The sequence below is a fragment of the Mirounga leonina genome, unplaced genomic scaffold, assembly GCF_011800145.1.
Source record: "Mirounga leonina isolate KUSES-001 unplaced genomic scaffold, KU_Mleo_1.0 Mir_101595, whole genome shotgun sequence".
Classification (NCBI taxonomy): Eukaryota; Metazoa; Chordata; class Mammalia; order Carnivora; family Phocidae; genus Mirounga; species Mirounga leonina.
This window is the reverse complement of record NW_023270158.1, coordinates 4,906,474-4,933,217: the sequence shown is the minus strand read 5'-3', so window position 1 is coordinate 4,933,217 and position 26,744 is coordinate 4,906,474. Positions and strand designations below refer to the sequence as shown.

General features: G+C 44.3%; 1 protein-coding gene across 2 annotated transcripts in view; it reads left to right on the top strand.

Moving 5' to 3' along the window:
- Positions 1–2,320: 2,320 nt before the first annotated feature.
- Positions 2,321–26,744, top strand: part of ADGRG2 (adhesion G protein-coupled receptor G2) — a 124,676-nt gene continuing 100,252 nt past the window's right edge. The window contains exon 1 of one of the 2 annotated variants that reach the window (XM_035000476.1): positions 2,321–2,392. The gene's annotated coding sequence lies outside the window, so the exon portion shown is untranslated. The remainder of the gene's footprint in view (positions 2,393–26,744) is intronic. The other variant, XM_035000472.1, reaches the window with a different exon arrangement.

Genomic DNA, 26,744 nt, shown 5'->3' with positions numbered 1-26,744 from the left:
AGGAAAAGCATATTTATTCTGGCATCACACTTACTTTAGGAATTCAAGCAACTTTTAATATGAGGTATACAGACTTTAACTCCTTTCTTGAAGTAAAACATGCATAGGGAAAGTGCACATATCATAGGTGAGCAGCTCAATGAATTTTCACAAACCTAATACATCCATGTAAGTAGCACCCAGATAACGAAACAAGACATCACCTTCTTTTTTTTTTTTTTTTAAAGATTTTATTTATTTATTTGAGAGAGAGAATGAGAGACAGAGAGCACGAGAGGGAAGAGGGTCAGAGGGAGGAGCAGACCCCCTGCTGAGCAGGGAGCCCGATGCGGGACTCCATCCCGGGACTCCAGGATCATGACCTGAGCCGAAGGCAGTCGCCCAACCAACTGAGCCACCCAGGCGCCCAAGACATCACCTTCTTATCCCCCTTGTAACTCCCTCCAGTCACCAACTTTGCAACGACCACTAACCTGAATGTTGGTTTTGCCTGTTTTACACTTTGCATAAAGGGAATCACATTGTATGTATGCTTTCACGTCTGATTTCATGCTTTCTCCTCGCTGTTTGGTATTCCATTTTGTGACTATACCACCGCAATGTTTTCAATCCATTCTAGTGCCCATGGACATTTGAGTAGCTTTCAGTCTAGGGCTATTAGAAAGACACTGCTATGAACACTCTCGTTCATACCCTTTGGTAAACATATGCACTCCTTTCTGTTGGGTATACACCTAGAAGGGCAATTGCCGGACGTGGGGTAGTTGTACGCTCAGTTTCAATAGATTCTGCCAAATAGCAGGGTGTGAGATTTTTGGTGGCTCTATACAATATGAAGTCTACTTTCTAGTAAGTTGAAGATACACAAGTGTTAAGTTAATGCAAACAGAAACAATTTAATCCTTTGGAGTATCATTAAACCTGTTTATTAAAATATACTGTTTTCCCCCTTATCATAATTCTGCCTCCAACTTATGTAGCCTGGATGAGCTTCCTGACCTCCACTCTCCCTTAATCCAGCCAGTCAAAAGTCTCTCTGAAAACACTTTTCATTCATTTATCCAGCTAGAATGTTGTGAGTGTTAATAAGTTGGCGTTTGCAAAACAAATTCAACCCCTCCTGCAAAGCTGAGTACATCTTACCCCCAGGGTTGTGTCTAATAGGGCAGAGTCAGCCAGGATGTGCTCTACAGACCTGCATTTTATAAACACCTTCTCCAGAGCTGTGAATGCAATTCAGAATCTAGAATCCTGTTTTGGTGGTAAAGAACAATGGAATATTCTCCTGCAGGTTTTAACAAAAGAGAATGGCGCCTTTAAAGTCATAAAGCATTTTGCAAATATAGAAGCTATTTGACTATAAAAGGTAGGGTTGAAGAGAATAGATGGGCAGCAGTAAAAAGAGCCAGAGAGGGAATTCAGAGTGCTTATTTTTCCCCCCTCGTCTCTACAAGTAATTAGAATTGTAGAACCGGGTCAAGGCCCCCAGGCCTCCATTTTCCCATCTGTAACATGGGGTATTTTGACAAGCTGGTTAGGTGATCTGTAAGTCCTTTCCAGATCTAGTTCTTATTTTGTGAACGTGCACGGGGAGGAGATGCTAACAGATAAGACAGAAGGGACCAGAGACAACTCACTCCATATATTCCCCCCCATTCCCCAACACACACACTCAGCAAGCAGAGTGCTGGGGATCCCAGTTTTTAGGTATCCGGTGTAACCTGTTCTTCACCAAATAACCGTGGAGCTAAAACCTTTCCCAGAACATTTTCTTCCTTCGGTCTCTCCAAATCCCCCTCCAGTGGTCTGACATATGATCTCTGCATTGAGAATACTGTGGCAGAGGGGGCGACCTCGGGGTTCCCACTCATCACAGTGCACGGTGCTGAAAACCGTGAAACAGGCATTTGGGTACCAGGGCGACCCCTAAAGGTGAGAGGATGGGTTTGGAGGTTGGGGGTCTCCAAGGAGCGCGCCGGAGGAGGCGCCCGGCATCCGAGGGTCGCGCGGTCCAGGCAGTCCAGAGGCCCCGCGGGGGCCTCTGCAGGGGTGGGGTGGGCTGCCCAGCCCGCGGGCCGCGATTCTCTCCCCGCCCCCCTGCCCGGAGCTCCCCGCCGGGCTTCGGCCGGCCGCACCACTCGCTCCCGCCCTCCTCCCTCGGCGCCCCGCCCGCTCCCCACCTCCGCGTCCAGCCTCCGCGCCCAGCCGAGCCGCCGCCGAGCGCCGGACGCGCCACGCCGCGCTGGGCAGCTGGAGAGCAGGCGGGCGAGCGGTCCCGGAGCGGCGGGGGCGGCGCCCAGCCCGCGGGAAGGGGGAGGGACGCGGCCGGAGGGAGAGGGGAGAAGGAGGGCCGGAGGGCGCCAGCAGCCAGCCCGTCTGCCGGGATAGGCAGGTAAGCGCGCGGCGCAGGGATGAGTCTGTTCTCTCGGGCTCCTGAGACCCAGCCCGGGAGCTGACGACGGGCGCGGGCGGCTCGGGCGGAGCGCCTGGACCTGGAGGGCGACGGGACAGCGGGGCGAACGCTCCCTCCGCCCGGCTGCGGCTTTGAGTCGGAGCCCGGGGCCGCCCTGAAAGGCAGAGGCAGAGGGGCCGAGCTCCGGGGGCCGGCACCCCGGCAGTGGGAGAGTGCGCGCCACGGGACAGGGGGCTCCGGCGACGCGTTCTCCGAGGGGTGGGGGGGTGACGGCGTGTGTATCTTAAAGCTTCAAACGGACTCAAACTCTCCCCGCCCCTCCGGGAAACGGACCCATGAATCTTGTTAGCGCGGGCGGTCTTCGAGACCAGACCCTTGGGGGACTCAGTTTACCGCTCCGGGCGGGGGGTGCGGCGGAGCTGGCGGAGCGCGAACGCGCCCCGGGCCCCCGACGGCTCGGCTCGGCGCGGCGCTGTCTGGCGCGACCCAGAACAGGTGGCGGGGGGCGCGGCGGGATGGAGCGGCGGCTCGAAGCCCTGGGGGTGGGCATGGGGGGGAAGGAGGAGGCTGGAGGTCTCGGGTGAGAGCTTTCTGACTGGGACTTGCCCTTTCGAGGCTCCGGAACTATGTATAAGGTGAGGAGGCGAGCCGACGGGCTTTGCCACAGTCAGATGAGGCAGGCGGCACAGGTTTTCCGTGGCTGCCTGGATAGTGACAGCTCTTAGTTTGTACTCTCCACACGAATGCCCTGGGAATCTTGGTAAAATGCAGATTCTGATTCAGTAGGTCTGGGGTGGGGCCCGACAGCCTGCGTTTCTAACAAGCCCCCACGTGATGCTGATGCTGCGGCTCCATGGACCACATTTTGTATGGTAGACACTGCAGAAGTACTTTCTGTCCAACAGGCTGAAAACCTAAGGCAAAGTGAGAGACTGGGAGGAGAGGTCCTAAGACTTTACAGTCCCAGCTCCACCCCAAACACACACATGAAAATGATTGCTACTCATTCAGAAGCGAAATGCTTTCCTTTTCTTACTAGCTTATTAGCCAAATACATTATCTGTTGGTCGAGCCGGCTTCGTGGGCATGCAACTTGTATTTGGTTTTCATGCTTTGCTGTCGCTGTTGAAATTCTTAGTGATTTTTGAACAAGGGGCTTCGCATTTTCATTCTGTACTGGGGCTCACAAATTATGTAGCCGATCCTGTCTAATAGTCCCCATCGGCAGAAAAAGGACCCATTTCTTTGATCAGGGTTAGGAGCTGGTGGGTGATGGAGAGTGAGGGTTTATTAAGCCAAAGTCTAGCTAGATGTTGCAGTTCCTCCGTTCTTTCTTGGCTTCTCTTTGGCTATTTTAAGAGAGAAGCCTGTGAGTGTAACCTCAGTTATAGGTGGTATGCCAATATTTATTGCTCTATTAATATTAATAATTAACAATTTATTAAGAACTTACTTATTAATAGGCAATACAGTTAAGTTTGACATCATAATATTGTATTTGTATTGTATATTTGTAAACGAAGTGACAATATATGTGTTATTCCCAAAGGATTTGGGGAGGCCTGTTTAGTGTCTCAAAGTTTTGCTTAGTTAAGATCTGAAAGGAGCTGGACATTGCCTGGTTTGGCTGCTTTTACAGCTCAAATGCAAATCTGGAAAACAAAAAGTAGCCAAATTGTGTAGCTGTTCAGCGGTATTGTTTTACAGGGCCTCAGCGCGATGCCAATCCCTGATTGGATTCCCATCGCTTTTATCATTTCCACATCCCTGCAAGGTGACTTTCCTTAAAAGGGGGATAGAGCAGATTTTGCTATTGAAAAACACTGAAGAAATGCAGGGTGATTTCCGTGTGAATAATTCTTGCCCGCAGACTCCAGGTGTGTGTGATTTTTCTAGCAAAAAAAATGGTTGGAAACACAGAAAAGAAAAAGAAGTTGAACTTTAATTATGGAGATGATTTTGTTCAGCAGAGGGAGAAAACGTCTGAGAAGTGGAATTTCATTGGCAGGTTTGGCAGGGAAAGGAGAGCTGCTGTGTTTTTGGTACCATGAACAGCCTTCCAGAAATGGCAAAGTGAGTTTGCTCAGGTGTTAGGGAGCCAGTTAAGCTGCTTTTGGGTGGCCTACGTGTTCGTTCCAGGGACTCTGGTGTGGTTGTGGTGTGGCTGAGTCTGGTTTGGGACTTGGAGGGGGGACATCACTATATAGATTTTGGTCTCAGAGGGGGACATCACTATGTAGGTTCCTGGTGCTTTCACTGCTCATGAGAAACTGACAAACACATTTTTCCATTTTGCTGCCTGAGAGTGCCAAGTCCCTTTCAAATACTCACTACAAACTGGAAGAGAACCGTTAAAAGAAAAAAAAAATGGTGAGTGGGGGGCAGAGAATGTGTTTCTGTGATGTTAATAATTTGGAAGATAGAAATGAGGTTCTGCCTTTAGTTAAAACCTAGGAGCTGGTTTTGATGCCTTGCTGAGAAAGGCCTTCCCTACCCCAAGACAGGGCAAAAAATTCTTTTAAAATGTTTATGGTTTTTACAATATGTGGGTCTTTAATCCACATGGAACTTATTCTGGGAACATGGTATGAGGTGGGGGTACTAGAAGTTAAGAAATGGGCTAAACATTTGGTAAAAGTTACCATGAAATAAATCCTCTCAATCAAATAAGATTCTGTGAACACTGTTCCATTTTGTAAATCTACTTAATTAATTCTTGAGTTGACTCCATGTTTTTGAAATTGAGCTATAATTTATGTATAATAACATCCACCTTCTTTATGTATAGTTTTATAAATTTTGACAGATACATATAGTCATCTAATGAGCACCATAGCAAGATAGAGAAGAATTCTGTCACTCCAGAAAATTCCTTATTGACCCTTTGTAGTCAACCTCCTCCACCACTCTCAGCCCCTGGCAACCATTGATTTGTTTTTTGTTGCTGTAAGTTTATCTTTTCCAGAATGCCCTGGGAATGGATTCATGCATGATGTAGCCTTCTGAGTCTGGCTTCTTTCACCTCGCATAATGCATTTGAGATTTCTCAGTGTCCTGTGAATCAATCATCTGTTCCTTTTTATTGCTGAGTATTATTCCACAGTTTATCCATTCACTGACTTTCAGTGGTTATGGATAGGGCCAATGTGAACGTTCACAGACAGCTTCCTGTATGAACATACACTTTGATTCCACTCACGTAAGTACCTCCAAATAGGTTTGCTGGTGGATGGTATGGTAAATTTAACTTTATAAGAAATGGCCAGACTTTTCCCAAGCAGCCACACCCCAGCGCACCGCCACTGGCAATGTATGAGAGGTCCAGCTGCAAGGCATGCTCGCTGTCAGCACTTGGTATTGGCAGTTGATTTTATCTTAGCCATTCCAGTGGGTTTGTCGTGGCAGTTCTTTGTGGTTTTAGTTTGCACTTCCCTGATGACTAGTGATGTTGAGCATCTTTTCATGTGCTTTTTGGTCATTTGTATGTCTTTTATGAAATGTCTGTTTTTCTAAATTGTGTTGTCTGTCTTCTTGAATCATGAGAATTCTGTGTATATCTGTATCTGGATACAGGTCAGATATCTATCGCAAATATTTTCTTTTAGTCTGTGGCTTGCCTTTTCGTTTTATTTTCTTTTTGTGATGTGAGAACACTTGAGATCTACGCTCTTAAATTTTTAAGTGTACAGTAGAGTACTGTTAACTATAGGCGCCATGTTGAACAGCCGATCTCTAGAACGGATTCATTGTGCACAACTGAAGCTTTATGCCCATTGAACGCCAACTCCCCACTTCCCCCTCCCCCAGCCCCTGACAACCACCATTCTACTCTTTGTTTCTATGAGTTTGACTATTTTATTTGACTTACACATCGTGAAAGTGGAATTAATGATTTTTTTTGAAGAGCAGAAGTTCTCAATTTTGATAAGGTCTAATTTATCAGGTTTTGTTCCTTCTATAGATAGCAGTTTTAGTAACTTGTCTGATAAATCTTTGTCTACCTCATGTTTACCAGGATTTTCTTCCTGTGCTTTCTTCTGGACATTTTATAGTTTTGTCATTTATATGTAGGTTTATGGCTTCATTTTGGTTAACTTTTGTATGGGTCAAGATTCACTTTTGTTCCTATAGATAGCCAGTTGTTGCAAAACCATTTGTTGAAAAGACTGTATTTCCTTTCTTGTATCCCCTTGGCCCCTTTCTCAAAAATTAATTGACCGTGTATGTGTGGGTTTGTTTATTATTTATGTATTTATTTTAGAGATGGGGATATGCTGGAGAGGGGTAGAGGGAGAGAGAGAGAGAGAGAGAGGTCTTAAGCAGGCTCCACGCCCAGTGCAGCCTGACACGGGGCTCAGATCTCACAACCCTGAGATCATGACCTGAGCCAAAATCAAGAGTTGGATGCTTAACTGACTGAGCCACCCAGGCGCCCCTGTGTGGGTTTATTTTTGACCTCTGTTCTGTTCCATTGATCTGTATGTCTGTCCTTTTGTCTATACTACATGTAGGTCTTAGACATTCTTGTTAGGTGAATTCCTAGATTGTTTTGTGGGTATAATTTTTATTGCTTTAAAAAATTGTATCATTTATTGCCATTTCATTTATAATTTGAAAGAACCTTGCATAGAAGGTTATTTATTTTTTTGTAGGTCTATCATATTCAAGCCATGTTACTGAACTTTTATTAGTTCAAATTTCTTCCAGTCAGTTTTCTTGGATTTTTAAGGTAGACAGTCAAACTCTCTGGAAATGAAACAATATAGGGATTTCCTCTCCCCACCCTCCATTCCCCCCCCCCCCATTTTAATTGCTTGCCTTAGTGGCTAGGCTTCCCTCCAGGGCACTGTTGAGGAGTATCTGATTTGGGTGGGAATGATTCTAACACTTTACTACTAGGTACTATGCTTGCGGTAGAGTTCTGGTCTTTATTTTTACAGCCTTCAGGAAGTTTTTTTGCATTTGGAGCTTCTGAACGTCTGAAGTTTGATTTTAAAATTTTGTGTTTTGCTTAGATTATTTTTTTCCATTGAAAAAGCCTAACAGTTTAGAGGTGAGTCACTCTTCCCAGCTTCTATGGAGGGTCATATTTTGATCTCCCTGGAGGAGAAGGTAAAGTGTAATGTAAGTCAATTGTTTTATTTAGACTATGAAGATACTACCTTTGGAGCTTTTTATAATGTCCTCATTTGGGAGGATGCCAGATACAGCAAGAAAGGGAGAAAATAAAGGGACAGATTATATAACCTACTTATGAATAAATAAGGTAGCTTTTGGTAGTGTTTTCAAACTTCCTGCCTGCCATCCATAGTGAGAAGTATATTTTATATCTCAGCCTAGTCTGAACCTACTTGTATATGATTGAAATAGAATCTCACAAAGTCTTATGCATTTTGCCTTTGTGCAGTGTATTCTGATATTTTCAGTTTTCTTCCATCTGTTCTATTTCATTTAAAAATGATGATCCTTGGGGCGCCTGGGTGGCTCAGTCGTTGGGCGCCTGCCTTCGGCTCAGGTCATGATCCCAGCGTTCTGGGATCGAGCCCCGCATTGGGCTCCCCGCTCAGTGGGAAGCCTGCCTCTCCCCCCTCCACTCCCCCTGCCTGTGCTCTTCTCTCACTGTGTCTCTCTCTGTCAAATAAATAAATAAAATCTTTAAAAAAAAAAAAATGATCCTTGCCCTATAAATGGATTCGACCACTCTTTCAAAAAACACTGTTTTATAAAACCATCCCTTTAGTTTCTAAGCCCCCAGACTGCTGAACTGTGTCCTAGACAGATTCATTTTATATCCGATCCTGCTATGCTGCAAAGTAAGACATTTGTCTCTTGAATTACTGTGTAGCCTCTAAACCAGCATCCACCCTTGACCCCTCAGAACAGCTTGTAAATTCAGTCTTGTAAACCCACTGCTCAAAACCCTCTAATAACCTCTCCCACACTTCGAATAAGACCCCAGTTCCTCACTGTAGCCTCTGAGGCCCTATACGTCCTTTACCCCTATTCTCACACTTCCCCAAACACAGCAGCATTTCATCAGCTAGATGTTCACGTAGCTTGTTGCCTTGTTTCATTCGTGCCTTCTGCGCCTTCTCTGACCGATGTTCCAACACAACATTCCCTACTAACCACTGTGAATTGCCGTCCCCACATTCTGCTTTTGTTTTCTTCATAACAACTGTTATCTGCAATTGTATCATTTAATTATTTGTTTACTGATTCCTTGTCTTCTTTTCCCTGCTAGAATATAAGTTCCCAGAGAGTGAGGACTTTGTGTATCTTGCTCAGTGTTGTGTTCTCAGGACCTAGAACAGGGGGACATAGTAGGTGCTCAATAAATATTCATCAACCGGATGAATGAGTGTGCCTGGAATCTAGAAGAAATCAGGCCACTAATCCTAAGAGAAGTCCAATGTACTCTGCCTTTCTGTTCTGTTCTGTTTTAGTGTGGAACTTTCTATTGGTTAAAGATGGAGTATATTTTAATGTAAGCAGTTCATTAATCAACAGACATCTGGTATCTACTCCATTTCTGATTCTGTGATGGTAATAATGATAGCCAATAGCTAATATGAGCAGGCACTGGTCTCACTACTTTACATATAGTCACTCATTTAATCCTTCCAACTTCTAGAGGCAAATGCTACTATCATTTTACAGATGAGGAAACTGAGGCACAAGAGGTTAAGTAACTTGGCCAAGGTCATACGAAACATAACTAATGGATCTAGGGTTTGAATACAGACCATGTGATTCCAGAGCCTACACAGTGCTCGTGGCAACAAGGAGCATACACAGTTCCTAACCTTTATCAACACGTCATGTTTATGGCCTTTATTCCCTTAAAGAGTGGTTCTCAACCAGGGCCGATTTTGCCCCCCTGGAGACATTGATTCAGCAATGTTTGGAGACATTTTTGGTTGTCCTGACTGGTAGAGGTTGGGGTGCTACTGACATCTAGTGGGTAGAGACCAGGGACGTTGCTAAACATCCTGTAATGCACAAAACCCCCACCCCTCCTGACTCCCCGACCAAGCATGATCTGGCTCAAAAGCCCATAGTGTTGGGCTTGAGAAATCCTGCCTTAGCACAGTAGTTCCGAAAGCTGGCTGCCCACTCAAACCACCTGGGGAGTTTTCAGAATAAATACGGACATCTAGGTGCAGGTCCTGACCTTGGTAAACCTCGAGTGGACTTTCAGCATTGCCCAGCAAGCCTACTGTGCTTGGAGGGTAGGTTTCCTTTTCTCTTCTCCAAAACAACTGTTTGGCACGTTTTATTTTGTCAGTCCTCCTACATCAGCTGCTGACTGGCTCATTAGACTGCAGCCTCCTTAGATCCTCGGCGCCCAAACTCCCAACATGCCCACATTCGTACAAATACTAAATATTTGGGATGCCTGGGTGGCTCAGTGGGTTAAGCGTCTGCCTTCGGCTCAGGTCATGATCCCAGGGTCCTGGGATCGAGCCCCACATCGGGGTCCCTGCTCCGCGGGAAGCCTGCTTCTCCCTCTACCACTCCCCCTGCTTGTGTTCCTGCTCTCGCTCTCTCTCTCTCTGTGTCAAATAAATAAATAAAATCTTTAAAAAAAACCCCAAACAAACAAATACTAAATATTCATGGTGCTCCCCACTGGTGCTGTGAAACTGAATGAAACAATTCCGGTGTGTCAAAGACCGGCTGCTTTTTTCTGGGCTCTGGACCTCTTATCCTCTTTACCTTCTCAAGGACATATTCTTCCCCCGCCACCTTTTTGAAAGCTTTTTATGTGGAGGGGTGCCTGGCTGGCTCAGTTGGTAGAGCACCCCACTCTTAATCTCAGGGTCATGAGTTCAAGCCCCACGTTGAGTGTGGAGCCTACTTAAAACAAATCAAAGCTTGAATTTGGAAATAATTTCGAACCTTGTAAGTAAGTTGCAAAAATAAAAATTTTACAGAGAACACCCATACACCCTTTGTCCAGATTCCTCTATTGTTAGCGTTTTACCCCATTTGCTTTCTCCCCTGCACCCTTGCGCACACACATGCCTGGTCTGAGCCATCTGAGGATGTTACATGCAGCATGGCCTTTACTTGTAAGCACTTCAGTATGGGTTTCCTAAGAATAAGAATATTTTCTTACATAACCACAGCGCTGTTGGTGACTTTGGTAAATTTAACATCGATATTATACTGTTACCTAATCTGCTATTTGTTTTTGTCTGTTTGTTTGTTTACCTAATCTGCTATTAGTCTTCCAAGTTAGACAATAGACGTGATAACATCCTTTACAGCATTTTTTCCTTCTGGCACAGGATTTGCTCTAGGGGTGTTGGCATTTAGTGGTCTCGGTCTCTTAGCCTCTTTTCGTCTGGAACATTCCACAGCCTTTCTTTGTCTTTTATGACATTGGCAGTGTGGGGAAGGAAACGTAATTTTCCCTCTACAGACCCCCCTGTGATACAAGACAGATTAACAAGAGAAAAACAAAGAACTTGAATGACATGTGCACCCAGGACAACTGAGTAACTCTGCGAAATGGCCTAAGTCACCACCTTACGCACCATCTCCAGCTAAGGCCCAAAGAAAATTTGGGGGCAGAGGGTGGAGAGGCGGTTATGGGAGGTGACCAGGCCAAGCACAGTAAATACGGGTAGGGCTGTGATGCAGATTTAAGTCCTGCCTTCTCTACTGACCAGAGATTCTAGAGATTTAGAGTCATCCCCTTCTTCCTGGTAAAGAGAGGAGGACACCCTCACAGATGGAGATTTTCCTTATTCATGTAAATGTCTCTTACAAAAGGGTAATGTCTAAGAGTTTTCAGAGCTTCTCTTGTGTGTGCTTTTCTTAGAAATAATCAGTTTAAAATAATCCTTAGGCCAAAGAGGCATATTTTGGGGTGGCAAATGCTTCTCCCCTTCAGCATTTAGGATGCATACAGACCATCTCCCTCTCTTTTTAAGAGAACAGTCATCATTTTGGGTTTGTTTGATGTTTCGTGTGATTAGATACAGATTATGCATTTTGGGCCACAATACTGCGTAGATGATGTTGTGTCCTCAGGGTATCACATCTGGAGGCCCACGATGCCCAGATTGTGGTGCCTAAATGGGGTGTCATGATCGGATGGGGGCCCGCAAATGTGGGGCAACAATCGGGTGGAGGCCAAGGGCGCAGGTGAAAGGATTCACCTGAGGCAGAACAAAGGAGATCGAAGTTTATTGGCTACAGCGGGGGAGCTGCGGGCAGGACTGCAGAGGAGAGGTTGTCTGCAGTGAGGCAGTGGGTGGGGCTGTTTTTAAAGGGGGAAGATGGGGAGGTAGGGCGACATATGGAACCTTCCCCTTTTCTGGGAACTGTGCCTAGTTGTAAGTAGCCCATTGGTTAGTTAGGGCCTAGGGCTATTTTGAGGTGGGTGGCCTGATGGGCTCAGCCAGGGCGTCAGTGAGGCCCGGTCTGCGTCCCATTGCTCAAGCCTCTTTGCCTAAAAGTGGCCTCCACACGGATGTCCATCTCTTCTTGTTGACGATGTTAATTTTGATCACCTGGTCCAGGTGTTGTCTAATTTCTCCAGTGTGTGGTTACTGGTTTCTTCCATCCTAGTGAGTCATCTGCGGGAAGACACAGATAGCCTACTCCTCATCAGTGTTTCTCTCCAGATTTTGCATTCAGTGGTGATTTTTGCCTGATCCAGTCCTTAATATGATGGCTGAAAATAATGAGTTTCCAACTCTGATATTCCCTCTACATTTGCCAGTTGGCCCTCACCAAGACCTCTTCCTCCTTCCCCATTTATTTTTTTATTCATGTATTTATTATTGGTATGGACTCCTAAATTCCTGTTTTTTTCAGTGGTTTATAATTCATTGCTGTACTTAATTATTTTAGTTCTCATGTTGTGAAGAACGTAATTCTTAATCCTGTGTCCCTCCTTCTTTCCTGCTTCAGTGCACCCCTCTCTCTTTTCTGGGTCATTTTCATTAGCTTACAGTCATGAGCTAATGTAGAATATCTTGTTTGTCTCCACAGACCCTTCCTGTTGTCTCCCCATTACTAGTCACCCCTTCTCAGAGGAGCCTTTTAAAAGACCACACATACTTCATCACCACAAATTCTTCCCCTGTCTGATCTAGTTAGGGTCCTGTCCTGATTCTCTTGTCAGTTCTCAGTGAACGCCATGTTGCCAACTACGGCAGCCGCCATTTCTCTGACTGACTGTGCTTGACTTTGCGGCGGCATTTGACACAGTCGGTCATCCCCTCCTTCCGTGAACACCTCCTTATGGCTTCCATTGTTGTACACTCTCTTGTACTATACTTTCCTACTCTTGCTGGTAACTTATTCTAAGCCTTCATTTCAGACTCCTTCTCTGCTCAACCTACAAAGGTCGGTGTCTCTCCAGGGCCTGGGGACTCCTTTTCTTCTCTTTACAGCCTCTCCTTACGTGACCCCACCAGTCTCATGGCTTTACATTTCATCTAGATGCCAGTACCTGCAGCCATGACCTTTCCTACCACTCAAGATTCACTAATCCATTCTTTTAAAAACATTGTATATACTTTCCCACTCCCCCAACTTTGTTGAAGTATAATTGCCGAGTAGGAATTGTGTATGTTTAAGGTGTACAATTTGCTGTTTTGATATAGGTATACGTTGTGAAGTAATCACCACACTTAAGCTAACTAACGTCCACCACCTCACCTAGTTACCTTTGTTTTGGTGTGTGTGTGTGAGCAGTTAGGATCTACCCTTTTAGCAAACTTCAAGTATACAATGCAAGTATTGTTATCTGGAGTCACCATGTTGTACATTAGATTCCAGAACTCATTCATTTACACTGATTTTAAAAGTGAACTCCACGGGCGCCTGGGTGGCTCTGTCGTTGGGCGTCTGCCTTTGGCTCAGGTCATGATCCCAGGGTCCTGGGATTGAGCCCCGTGTCGGGCTCCCTGCTTGGCAGGGAGCCTGCTTCTCCCTCTCCCACTCCCCCTGCTTGTGTTCCCTCTCTCACTGTGTCTCTCTCTGTCAAATAAATAAATAAAATCTTAAAAAAAAAAAAAAGTGAACTCCAGTCTCCTTAGCATGGCATTCATACCACACTAACCTCTGTGAGATTAAAATGTAGAGTTGATCTCATTGTCTCAAAAAATATCTTTGAGATTTTTATACTGGCTCAAAAATATCATTGAGAAATACTACAAAGCAATGTTGATAAATTGACCAATTCTAAGAATGTTGAAAGTTTTGAGGGGAATTTGAAACATGAAAAGGCTCAGAAATGGGAGCTGTAGAAATGAAAAATGGGGAAGAAAGCACAGAAAAAATCATGCTCTTAAACATTTTGTGTTTTTGAAATATTAAAATTAAAAAATCTTGAAACAAAAAAGACTTACTAATCCACATGGATACCTAATTGGCATTCCGAATTCCGTGTTTCCAAAGCAAAATCGGATTCTCCGCCACCCCGCCCCGGGCCAAACCTGATTCTCTCCCCATCTCTGTCTGTGGCACCACCATCCACCCAGTTGCCCAAGCCCCAGGCCTACAAATTTCATGCCCCACATCCAAAGCTCATCAGCAAATCTTGTCAATTTGGCTCCCAAAGTATATCCCAGGTGTTCTCTCTACCTTCACTCCTCCACCTATGTCAGTCTGCCACCATCTTGTGCTTGGATAATTGCAGTGGCCTCCTATTATTCCATTTCCCATACAGTAGCTAGAGCATCTTTTTAGAAGCATTAATTGGATGTCACTCCCCTACTGTTCACCTGTCCCTGTTGAGGACCACTGTCCTCCTTTTCATTCTTCCAGCACATCAAGCTCCTTTTGGTCTTTTGACTAACTGTTCACCCTGCAATGTTCTCTTTGTCCCCTCCCCAATCTTTCTATGGCTGGTTTCTCAACATTTATATCTCAGTTTAAATATCACCTATGGTCACTTGATCTAGAATAGCCAACATGTTACCCTCTGTATCCTTCTCATCTTATTTTAATTCTCAACATTGCGCTTTATCATTATATTAGTTTTCTTGTTTATTTGTATATTTATTGTTCCCCGTTCCCTCTCCTCTCCTTAAGCTAGAGTGTGAGCAGGACCCAGACTTTAACCACAGTGCCTAGAATAGTGTTTGACATATAGTAGGTATTCAATAAATATTTGATGAATGAATGATACATTTAAATTGCCTAACATAATTTCCAGCACTTGGAAGACACTAAATATTCTTTTTCTCACATGAGTGTCCATCTCTTTCTGGGGCTAAGTCCAGAAGCTTCTGGTGAGAACAGTGATTTGATAAACAGATGCATATGCATGTGTTAGGATCCTAATTATTAGAGATTCCAGACAAAGGGGAATTACATTTTACCAAGAAAAAAAACCCAAAAAACAAAACAGTGCTAGAATTCCAGAAATCAGCAGTGTCACATTTTTCAGTGTGGGACTTTCCTGGCCCTTCTCACCATAAGACTGGGTCTCACATTTTTAAATTGACATGTTTTGGGTGCCTGGGTGGCCCAGTTAAGCATCTGACTCTTGATTTTGGCTCAGGTCATGATCTCAGGGTCATGAGATAGAGCCCCGTGCTGGGCTCTGTGCTCAGAGTGGAATCTGCTGGAGATTCTCTCTCTCTCTCCCTCTGCCTCTCCCCCACTCTCTCTCTCTAAAATAATAAATAAAACAAATCTTTAAAAAATTGACATGTCGGGGCGCCTGGGTGGCTCAGTCGTTAAGTGTCTGCCTTCGGCTCAGGTCATGATCCCAGGGTCCTGGGATCGAGCCCCGCATCGGGCTCCCTGCTCTGCGGGAAGCCTGCTTCTCCCTCTCCCACTCCCCCTGCTTGTATTCCCTCTCTCACTGTGTCTCTCTCTGTCAAAAAATAAATAAAATCTTAAAAAAAAAAAAAATTGACATGTTTACCTTGACATCTAGACCTGTGAATTTTCTAAACCCTCTAGGTATTCACGAATTGAATTACGTGGGAGAGGGAGAGAAAGATTGGAAGGATGTGTGCCAAAGTGGTTTCCCTTTTAGGCATTATTTGAAGATTAGCTGTGGGTTTTTTTGTAAACTCGTGTAGTGGGTTCTGTATGGTACTAAGGGTTCCAGGAAAAATCAGTACAAATGAACTCAACTAGTGGTTATGTTATACAGATGATTAAATTTTGATAGAATGTGTCACATGTTTTAGGCTATTTGGAGAAACCATTACCCTTGACCCAGTAGGATTTATATTCTTTTTTTTTTTTTTTTTGAGATTTTATTTATTTGACAGAGAGATAGAGAGAGAGCTCAAGTAGGCAGAGTGGCAGGCAGAGGGAGAGGGAGAAGCAGGCTCTCCGCTGAGCAGGGAGCCGGACGCGGGGCTCGATCCCAGGACCCTGGGATCATGACCTGAGCCAAAGGCAGCCGCTCAACCGACTGAGCCATGCAGGCGCCCCACGATTTATATTCTTTAATTGAATCAAATGCTCATTGTACTCATTGTTCATACATGAGTCCACAGCTGTGTACCATTATTCACTCATAATATTTGTCACCTATGCATCATTATTAGTCACTTTCTTTGACTAATCAGCATCCGTCTTTAGTGAGAGGAGGCAAGGGTGTCAGGTACCATTTCATGGATATGGATATATTGAGTCTTATTCTTTTTGACTCATTTGTGAAAATGGATTAAGTGTATATACATATATTTTTAATTTATTATTTTTTAAAGATTTTATTTATTTGACAGAGATAGACACAGTGAGAGAGGGAACACAAGCAGGGGAAGTGGGAGAGGGAGAAGCAGGCTTCCCGCCGAGCAGGGAGCCCGACGCAGGGCTCGATCCCAGGACCCTGGGATCATGACCTGAGCCGAAGGCAGATGCTTAACGACTGAGCCACCCAGGCGCCCCATTATTATTATTTTTAAAGATTTATTTATTTTAAAGATTTTTTTTTTTTTTTTTGAGAGAGAGAGAATGAGAGACAGAGAGCATGAGAGGGAGGAGGGTCAGAGGGGGAAGCAGACTCCCTGCCGAGCAGGGAGCCCGATGCGGGACTTGATCCCGGGACTCCAGGATCATGACCTGAGCCGAAGGCAGTTGCTTAACCAACTGAGCCACCCAGGCGCCCAAGATTTATTTATTTTAGAGAGAGCGAGTGAGAGAGCACACAAACGGGGAGGGGCAGAGGGAGAGGGAATCTCAAGCAGAAGGAGAGGAAGGGAGTTTCAAGCAGGTTCCGACTCCCCGCTGAGCACAGAGCCTGAGGATGCGAGGCTCCATCTCACAACCCTGAGATCATGACCTGAGCCGAAATCAAAAGTTGGCCTCTTAAGTGACTGAGCCACCCAGGCACCCCCTACATATATTTTTTAAATTAAACCTTTTATTGAAATACACGTTATACATATTATAAATGAACAACTCAATGACTTTTCATGAACCACACACACCTGTTACAGCCCCCACATGAAGAATCAGAACATGAGCAGCAACCGAAAGCCCCCTTCATGTCTCCTTCTGGTCACTACCTCCCAAAAGTAGCTACTATTCTGATTCAAATGTCACAGATTCATTTTGCCCGTTCTTGAATTTCATATATATGGTACCACACAGGACATCTGACTAATTTCACTCAGTGTCATTTGTGAGATTCATCTGTATTGTTGTGTGTACTCACAGTTGCCATATTCTCTTTATGACTGTACCACAATTTTTTTTTTAAGATTTTATTTATTTATTTGAGAGAGAGAGAATGAGAGAGAACACATGAGAGGGGATAGGGTCAGAGGGCAAAGCAGACTCCCTGAGGAGCAGGGAGCCCGATGTGGGACTCGATCCAGGGACTCCAGGATCATGACCTGAGCTGAAGGCAGTCGCTTAACCAACTGAGCCACCCAGGCGCCCGACTGTACCACAATTTATCCTTTCTGCTGTCCATGGACCATTGGCTTGTTTAGTTTTAGGCTTTTATAAATCGTGCTGTGAGAAACACTCCTGGACATATCTTTGGATGAACACATGTGTGCATTACTATCCAGTAAATACCGTAGGGGAGGAAAATAATTTCCCATCTACACTTTCAAGGTTCTTGGCTGAGACCTCCCCTGCCCCCCACTGGAATAAAAGACAGATTAACAGGAGAAAAACAAATTTATGTATACCTCCTGCATGCATGGGAGAGACACAGGAAAACTGAGTAACTCTCCCAAATTGTGCAACATCATTTTAAATGCCATCTCCAGCTAAAGACAAAAGAAGATGTTGGGGTGGTGGGGAGTCAGTTATGGGAGGTTACCAGGAAAACCACAATAGACAAGGGTAAGGTTGTTATGCAGCTCTAAGTCCTTACCTTCTCCATTGATAACAGTTTCTAGAGATTGGGGTATCTTCCTGGTACACAAAGGGAAACTCCCTTACAAATTGATATTGCCCTTATAAATGTAAATGTGTCTTACAAAAGGGTACCTTCTGGGTGTTCGGAGCTCCTCCTGTGTCTGCTGTTTCTTAAAAATAATCAGCCTCAAGATAATCCTTATGCCAAACAGGCACATTTTGGGGTGTCCTATTCTGCTTCCCTTGAATACCTAAAAGAATGCTTTAAATATATAGTTAACCCTTGAACAATGTGGGTTTTTGAACAGTGCAGGTCCACTTATATGTGGATTTTTTTACAATACAGTACTGCAAATGTGTTTTCCTTATGATTTTTTTTAAAGATTTTATTTATTTGAGAGAGAGATAGAGAGCATGAGCAGGGGGAGGAGCAAAGGGAGAGGGAGAAGGAGGCTCCCCGCTGAGCAGGAAGCCTGATGTGGGACTCGATCCCAGGACCCTGGGATCATGACCTGAGCTGAAGGCAGATGCTTAACCTACTGAGCCACCCAGGCGCCCTGATCTTCTTTCCTTTTTTTTTTTAAAGATTTATTTATTTATTTGAGAGAGAGAGCAAGGGGTGGGGGGCGGAGGGAGAGGGAATCTCCAGCAGACTGCTGGCTGAGCTTGGAGCCTGACACGGGGCTCTATCCCACAGCCACAAGATCATGACCTGGACCGAGATTATGACCTGGACCGAAATCATGAGTTGGATGCTTAACCAACTGAGCCACCCAGGCACGCACCGCCCCCCCTTATGATTTTCTTAATGTTTTTTTCTCAGCCCACTTTATTGCAAGAATACAGTATGTAATACATATAACATGAAAAATATGTGTTAATTGACTGTTTATGTTATCAGTAAAGTTTTGGATCAATGGCTAGCTATTAGTAGTTAAATTTTGGGAGAGTCAAAAATTATATGCAGACTTTCAACTGTGTGTGTGTGTGGGGGGGAGGGCCAAATATGCCTAAGCCCTGCATTATTCAAGGGGCAACCATTCCTAATCATTTTCACAGTTGTCAATTATTTTCTCCTCTGCATGCAGTTAGGATTAGTAGCCAGCTTTGGACATACATGTCTGTATCAGTATACAATATTGAAGCTTTTTATTCATAACTTGAATTCAGTTTTAGCATCAGTTGTTTTTCTTAATTTTTTACCAAGAGCCTGTTTCTATGCTCACTTATTCCTTTACTAACTACCTATATCCAATGTCTTTTAAAAAACATCCTAAGAATTTTGGTGTGCTTTTTCTTTTCCTGCAAAACACACACACACACACATTTTGAAATGGAGTGCTTTTTCTTTTCCTGCAAAACACACACACACACACACACATACACACACATTTTGAAATGGAAAATACTCCTGAAAGGAATGTATTTTTGCAGATGTTGAGGCAAAGGTTTACCCACCTGAATAGACTTGGAATGGTACAGGCTTATTAAGCACTGGTTCCTAATTTTGCCAAGAAAAAAAAGGGAAGGAAGAGCAGAAAGAAGTAATTGAAAGTTTTGAAAAACTGAAGTTTGCTTTATTTTGTTGGGATTACACCCAGGTCAGCAGATTTTGCCACTAGTTTCTTCCATTGTCCCAAGTTGCATTAACGTACTCCATTCAGCAGATCTGAAGTTTGTTCCACAAACTGGAGAGAGCAAATATAGACTGAGATCAGGCAAATAACCTTCCACTTGACTTCGGTGAATGAACTCTATACAGAGAACAATTAGCGGAATAGTATTATCTGTAGCGGTGCTTTTCAAATGTACAAGCTAATCACCTGGGGATCTTGTTAAAATGCAGATGCGGATTCTATAGCTCTGGGGTGGGGCTGGAGACTTCCGGGGTGGGGGGGACCACACTTTGAATAGCGAGGCTTTGGAGCATAGTTGGGGATTACGTGGAACCTTTGTCCATTGCCCCTGTACAGATGATAAACATCCCCGCCCAAGTGCCTCTCTGCTAGCCCTCCCAGCACTGGCTGAAGAAGCAGCCATGTGCAGCCCGCTTTGGAGTGGCAGACAAAGCCCGCGCTCTTTGAATGTTTCTTTTACCCTCAAGTAGAAACTCCTTTTAACCTCCCTCATCTAGTCTCTCCTCAAACATTCCATACATCTGAAGAAAAACCACTGAACTCCTCAAAGGCACGCCAAACCAAAACACACACACACACACACACACACACAAGTTCACCAGGACTGAGCTGCAGTTGACCCCAGTGGTAACTGGCCAGGTAATGCACCTGTATTAGCTGCCTTCCTGCTCCTGTTTCACTTCCCCATTCTCCTGTTCACTGGGATCACGTCCTAAGTCAACTAACTACCTCGAATCCTTCCACAGTCACCTTCTGGAGGAACCCAAACTACGGCAAGGTTCTTCGAGGCCAGCAGTCAGGAAGTACTTTAGTTTGTTTTAATAAAACTCCATTACAAGAAAACAGCATCGGACCCCCGGGGGGTTTGTTCAAGGGGGTTTCACCAGTGTCTAGTTATTTTGTTGGCATGACACTAACCATTTCTATGGCTGGAAATATGCCTGATCATGGGGAGAATGCTTCTGTGTTTCTGGGCTGTTTGGGAATCATGTCAGCAGAGGTGGTATTCTGGGCTCCTCAGCAGAGCTGATTCTGGTCTTTCTGACCCCTGCCCAATGGGGTGTTTGTCTGAGTTCTTGTCTTAGAGCTCTTGACCAATCTTGTGGCCCCCACAAACCTCATCCTGGCTGCATCCTCCTCCATGCTCCTCTCCTGCAATTCTCTATTGTGGGCTCTCTGTTCAGTCCCTCGGGACAAGAAGCTCTTTCTTGGACTTTCCTTTTACCGTGAAGACCCCTGACGTTAAATTTCAAGGATGTAGCCACACCTGTTCCCCAAGCTTTGCATCAAGGATCAGTGCTCCTCCTAGCCACGTCTTCAGCTGGACCACCGCCTCCTCCTGCCACCTTCCCCAGACTGGACGTGGGTCTGAACCTTGGCATAATTCAAGCCTCTCAGTACATTTAAGGACTGCCTGCACCCACATTGGGGTTCTTAGTCCTTCTGTATGTTCACAAGTATGCTATGACCCTGTCTTTTCCCCTCAAGACCTTGTAGGCAGGATCTCCCTTTCTGTGGTTCCTTGCATGTTTGGAATTCAAAACATGCAGGGACGTTCGGGAGAGTAGCCCGACATACCACTCTGGACTGCAGTTCTCACAATCTTGCTGTACCTCTGCCAGGCTGTGCTGCCCACCAGGTGAACACCCATGTCTTTGTTTGGACCTCTTGGGGTTCCCGTTGGTCCTTTAGATTTGATATTTTAAGGGTACATGCTACATCAACAGGGCTAGGTTTATTTTTTTAAGATTTTTTTTAAATTAAAAATATTTTTTAAATTTATTTTTTATTATGTTCAATTAGCCAACATATAGTACATCATTAGTTTTTGATGTAGTGTTCAATGATTCATGAGTTGCATATAACACCCAGTGCTCATCACCACACCTGCCCTCCTTAATACCCATCCCCTGGTTATCCCATCCCCCCACCCTCCTCCCTTCTGTAACCCTCAGTTTGTTTCCCGGAGTCCAGAGTCTCTCATGGTTTCTCTCCTTCTCTGATTTCTTCCTATTTTTAAGATTTTTGTTTATTTGAGAGAGAGACAGAGATAGTGAGAGAGAGCACAAACAGGGGGAGGAGAGGGAGAAGCAGGCTCCTCAGGAGCAGGGAGCCTGACGTGGGGCTCGATCCCAGGACCCTAGCATCATGACCTGAGCCAAAGCAAACGCCTAGCTGACTGAGCCACTCAGATGCCCCAGCAGGGCTAGCTTTAATGTAAACATCTGTAAAAACATCAAGGATGGATGGCTAGGCGACTGCTTCCCTGTGACTTTAGGCTCTCTTCCTGGCTTGCAGACTGCCACCTTCTTGCTATATCCTCAAATGGTGGTGGGGGGGGGCGGGTTGTGGAGTTTGAGAGAGAGAGAGCTTTCTCTTATAAACCACAGTCCAATTGGGTTAGGGCCCCACCCTTATGACTTCATTTGACCTAATTATCTCCTAAAGACCCTATCTCCAGACACAGTCACTCTGGGGGTTAGGGCTTCAACGTAAGAATTTTGAGGGTACACCATCCAGTCCATAGCAATAACTGTGCCCAGCTCCCCCCCCCCCCAGCATTTCTCCTATTCATCTAAAAGAATCCTGAAATTCCACAATTAGAGAGTCTTCCTTTGGTTTAAAGAATTGTTAAAATGTAAATGGACATAGCGTTTGATTTATTTATTTATTTATTTATTTATTAAGATTTTATTTATTTATTCATGAGAGACAGAGAGAGAGAGAGAGAGAGGCAGAGGGAGAAGCAGGCTCCCAAGGAGCAGGGAGCCCGATGTGGGACTCGATCCCAGGACCCTGAGATCATGACCTGAGCCGAAGGCAGACGCTTAACCGTCTGAGCCACCCAGGCGCCCAATAGCATTTGATTTATGTGCCTTGATGTGAGGTCTTCTAAGAGCAGGTAGGGGTTCAAAAAGTATGAGGTCACCAGATACCTACAGGCTGGGAATGGGCCCCACCGAGAGGACAGAAAGGGTACTAAAAATGAAGTTGGTTTTCTCCAAGCAATGTCTGTCCATTGATTTTGCCAAGGCCTGTTCAAGTTCTCAGAATTATTTTCTTATCAGTTCCTGTAAAATAACCCTTAAAATAACCGAATTGAGTATTTGACCCCGCTTTCTTGGATGTGTGAGTGATTTGAAAGACACTGCCTTTTATTTATTTATTTATTATTATTATTTTTTAATTTAGAGTGTGTGTGGGGGCGGGGAGAGAAGCAGAGGGAGAGGGAGAGAGAGAGAATGTTAAGCAGTCTCCATGCCCAGTGTGGAGCCAGACACAGGGCTCAACGCAGGGCTCGATCTCAGGATACCTGAGCCAAAATGAAGAGTCGGCCGCCTAACTGACTGAGCCACCCAGACACCCCAAAAGACGCTGCCTTTTAAAGAAGGAGTCCTATTGACTCTGTGTGAAGGGAGAGGTGGAAGAACAACTTGTCATTGATTTATCCAGCCTTCTATCAACACGGACGTTCTATTAGCCAGAAAATTATGTATAATGACAATAGATGTTTTCATAAGGCCTCTTATGTGCTCCTGGAGTCTAAAGTACTTTTTGAGTTATTGAAGATTAAATTATGTATGGGAAGATTTTCATATTAACTGTGATTTTGATTGTCTTCATTACCGTTTGTTACTAAATGGTAATCCTTTATTAATCAGAATATTTCTACTTCGATACTGCAGCTTCCTCCCCTGCTAGAATCAAAATGGTACCTGAGGTGAAGTGAGCCTTCTTGTGGGTTATTGCTGGGGTCAGCTGCTTATGGAAAATTGGCTCAGGTCATCAGAACACTGATGGCTGTGACCCCTATGTGGTCTTTGCTCCTCTGGGGACCCAATGAGGGTAGGTCAGTGCTGGTTCAGTTGTGCTGAGGAAAATGCATAGGATTCCATCTACTTGGGACCTGCTCCATCAATGGTGTTATCAGGAGGTCCTCAACCCTGGCCATACATTGGCTTTAAAAAAGTGCATAGAGGTAAGTGCTATCCTGAAATTGGTGTTTATCTTCTCATATATTTCCTCACACTTATCCTACATATGTATACTTCCCTAAGCAAAAGAGAATGCTACTTGCCTGCGTTTAAACTTTATATGACTGCTATGTTTTTACTGTCCCATTCTTCTGCAATTTTCATTTTCAAACAACATGTTTTGTGAGATATGCCCTCGTTGTTACATGTAGCTCGAGGTCATTTCTGTTTCTCTGCTCTGTGGTATTCCATTATGTAAATATGTATTTATACATTCTTCCATTGATGGTCAATTAGGTCGTTTCAGAATTTGTTATTAAAAATGAAGCTACTATGAACAGCCTTGAACATTATTTCCTTGTATTGATATATGAATGTTTCTCTAGGGATTATATTTAGAAATGGAAGTGCTGGATGGTAGGATATATGCCTCTTCAACTGTACTAGATATTGCCAGATTAGTTTCCTAAGCAACAGAATCTTTGCTAACGCAGCATAGTTAGACTTTTGAATATTGCTAAAATGGTAGGTATGATATTGTGTATCGTTTGGCTTTGATTTGCATTTCTTTTTTAAAAAAATATTTTATTTATTTATTTGACAGAGAGAGAGAGAGAGAGAACAAGCAGGGGGAGCAGCAGAGGGAGAGGGAGCCCGATATGGGGCTCGATCCCAGAACCCTGGGATCATGACCTGAGCCGAAGGCAGACGTTTAACTAACTGAGCCACCCAGGCACTCCTTGATTCGCACATCTTGAGTACCAGTGTTCACTGGCTATTTCAATTTCATCTTTGTGAAATTCTAGTTCCAGTTTTTTGCCTATTTTCTGTCAGGTTGTTAGTATTTTTTTGTACTGACTTGTAGACGTTCTTTATATATTCTGGAAACTAATTTTTTGTGATATGTGTTATAGACAGTGACCCCCAGTCTGTGGCTTATTTTGTCACTTTTTCTGCTGTGTTCTGATAAAGTTCTTACTTTTAATGTAGTTTCTGCTTTTTTTTCTTTTATGATTTGCTCTTTTTGTGTTCCTATCCTGAAGACCTAAAGATATTCTTCTGTATTGTCTACTAAAAGTTTTAAATGTTGGCTTTTGAACTACTTTGTCTAATTGGAATTGAGGGAGAATCTGGATTGTTTTTCCATTTGGAAAACCAGTTGTCCCAGGACGCTTGCCCTCCTGAACTGCTTTTACTCTCGTACTCCTTTTGCTATACCAGGTGTTCTTATATGTGTGAATCTGCTTCTGGGTTCGCCCAAATTTGCCTTCCCACTGTATTTGTCTAATTGTGAGAGAATACTACACTGCCTTGATTGCTACAGCTTTCTAATGAGTCTTGGTGTCTGGTAGGTGAAGCCTTCCTTTCTTGTTCTTCTTTGTTGTCTTGGCCATGCTTTTACATATACACCTTAGAATCACCATAAAGTTCCATGAAGAACCTCATTAAGATTTGAGTGGAACTGTCTTGAATTTGTAGCATTATACATTTTTTTAAAAGATTTTACTTTTAGGGGCGCCTGGATGGCTCAGTTGTTAAGCATCTGCGTTCGGCTCAGGTCATGATCCCAGGGTCCTGGGATCGAGCCCTGCGTCAGGCTCCCTGCTCAGCAGGAAGCCTGCTTCTCCCTCTCCCACTCCCCCTGCTTGTGTTCCTTCTCTCGCTTTGTCTCTCTCTGTCAAATAAATAAATAAAATCTTAAAAAAAAAAAAAAAGATTTTACTTTTAAGTCATCTCCGCACCCAACTTGGGGTTCAAACTTACAACCCCGAGATCAAGAGTCACACGCCCTTCTGACTGAGCCAGCCAGGCGCCCCTGTGGCATTACACATTTTTTTCCAAAATTACTTTGACATAGATAACCTCATTGCATCTGGCAACAACTTGGGAGGTAGGTTAATATTACCCCCATTTTTCAGATGAGGAAACATATGAAATTAAATGCCTTGCCCACAGCTCACAAAGGTTGTCAATAGCAGAGTCAGGGCCTTTTTTTTTTTTTTTTTTTTTTAACTTTCTCTTTTTGTCTCCCCTTTTTTGGTTGAGAAATAATTCACATACCATAAAATTCACCCTTTTAAAGTATATAATTCAGGGGCACCTGGGTGGCTCAGTCGTTAAGCGTCTGCCTTCAGCTCAGGTCATGATCCCAGGGTCCTGGGATCGAGACCCGCATCGGGCTCCCTGCTCAGTGGGAAGCCTGCTTCTCCCTCTCCCACTCCCCCTGCTTGTGTTCCCTCTCTCGCTGTCTCTCTCTCTTGTCAAATAAATAAAATCTTAAATAAATAAAGTATAGGGGCGCCTGGGTGGCTCAGATGGTTGAGCGTCTGCCTTTGGCTCGGGTCATGATCCCAGGGTCCTGGGATCAAGCCCTGCATCGGGCTCCTTGCTCGGCGGGAGGCCTGCTTCTCCCTCTCCTTCTCCTGCTCCCCCTGCTTGTGCTCTCTCGCTCTCTCTGTCAAATAAATAAATAAAATCTTTAAAAATAAATAAATAAAGTATATAATTCAATGTGTTTTTTAAAGTTTTATCTGTTTAAGTAATCTCTACATCCAACGTGGGGCTCGAACTCATGACTCTGAGATCAAGAGTCGCATGCTCTTCCGGCTGAGCCACCCAGGCGCCCGCAATTCAATGTTTTTTAAGTGTATTCACAAGGCTGTGTAACTATCTCCACCATCTAATTCCAGAACATTTTCATAACTTTAAAGAGAAGCCCTGACTCATTAGCAGTCACTCTCCATTCTCCCTTCCCCCACCCCAGCTCCTGGCAACCACTCATCTACTTTCTGTCTCTAAGGATTTGCCTTTTCTGGACATTTCATATAAATGGAGTCATGCAGTGTATGGCCTTCTGTGTCTGGCTTCTTTTGCTTCGCATCATGTTTTCAAGGGTCCTCCCTGTCATGAATCAGAACTTCATTCCTTGTTCTTTTCCTTCTTCATTTTTTCCTTTCCTCATTTTCATCTTGTCTTTTTCATTCTATTCCTTTTTTCCTTCATTCCTTCAGTCCTTCAGCCAAGTCTTTTGACTCTGGGTCCAGCTCCTTTCACAGTTACCATATTAAATCAATCAGTAAGTGGAAATTTATTTCTTCAAGAAGTTAAGGACACTGAATTGATTACTCATGAGCCTAACAAGAGTTCTTTGGACTCCCTGCTTCCTTGCAGAGTGCAGCAGAGTAGAGGATCAGCGACAGAGTTCTTTAGAAGCATCTTGCCAGTATTGTTTACTCTGTGCCATGCCAAACTTTTGCTAAGCAGTGTGTCTGGGAAGCTGGATATTGTTTCGGTTGTGAGATGTGCATTAGACATGCACACCAGCTTTTGTAGGAGTGAAGTAGTAGTTTCTTCCAGCGAACGTCGGCTGGCGCGTTCAACGTGTTATGATAGAGCTTGGTTCGAAATACAGACATG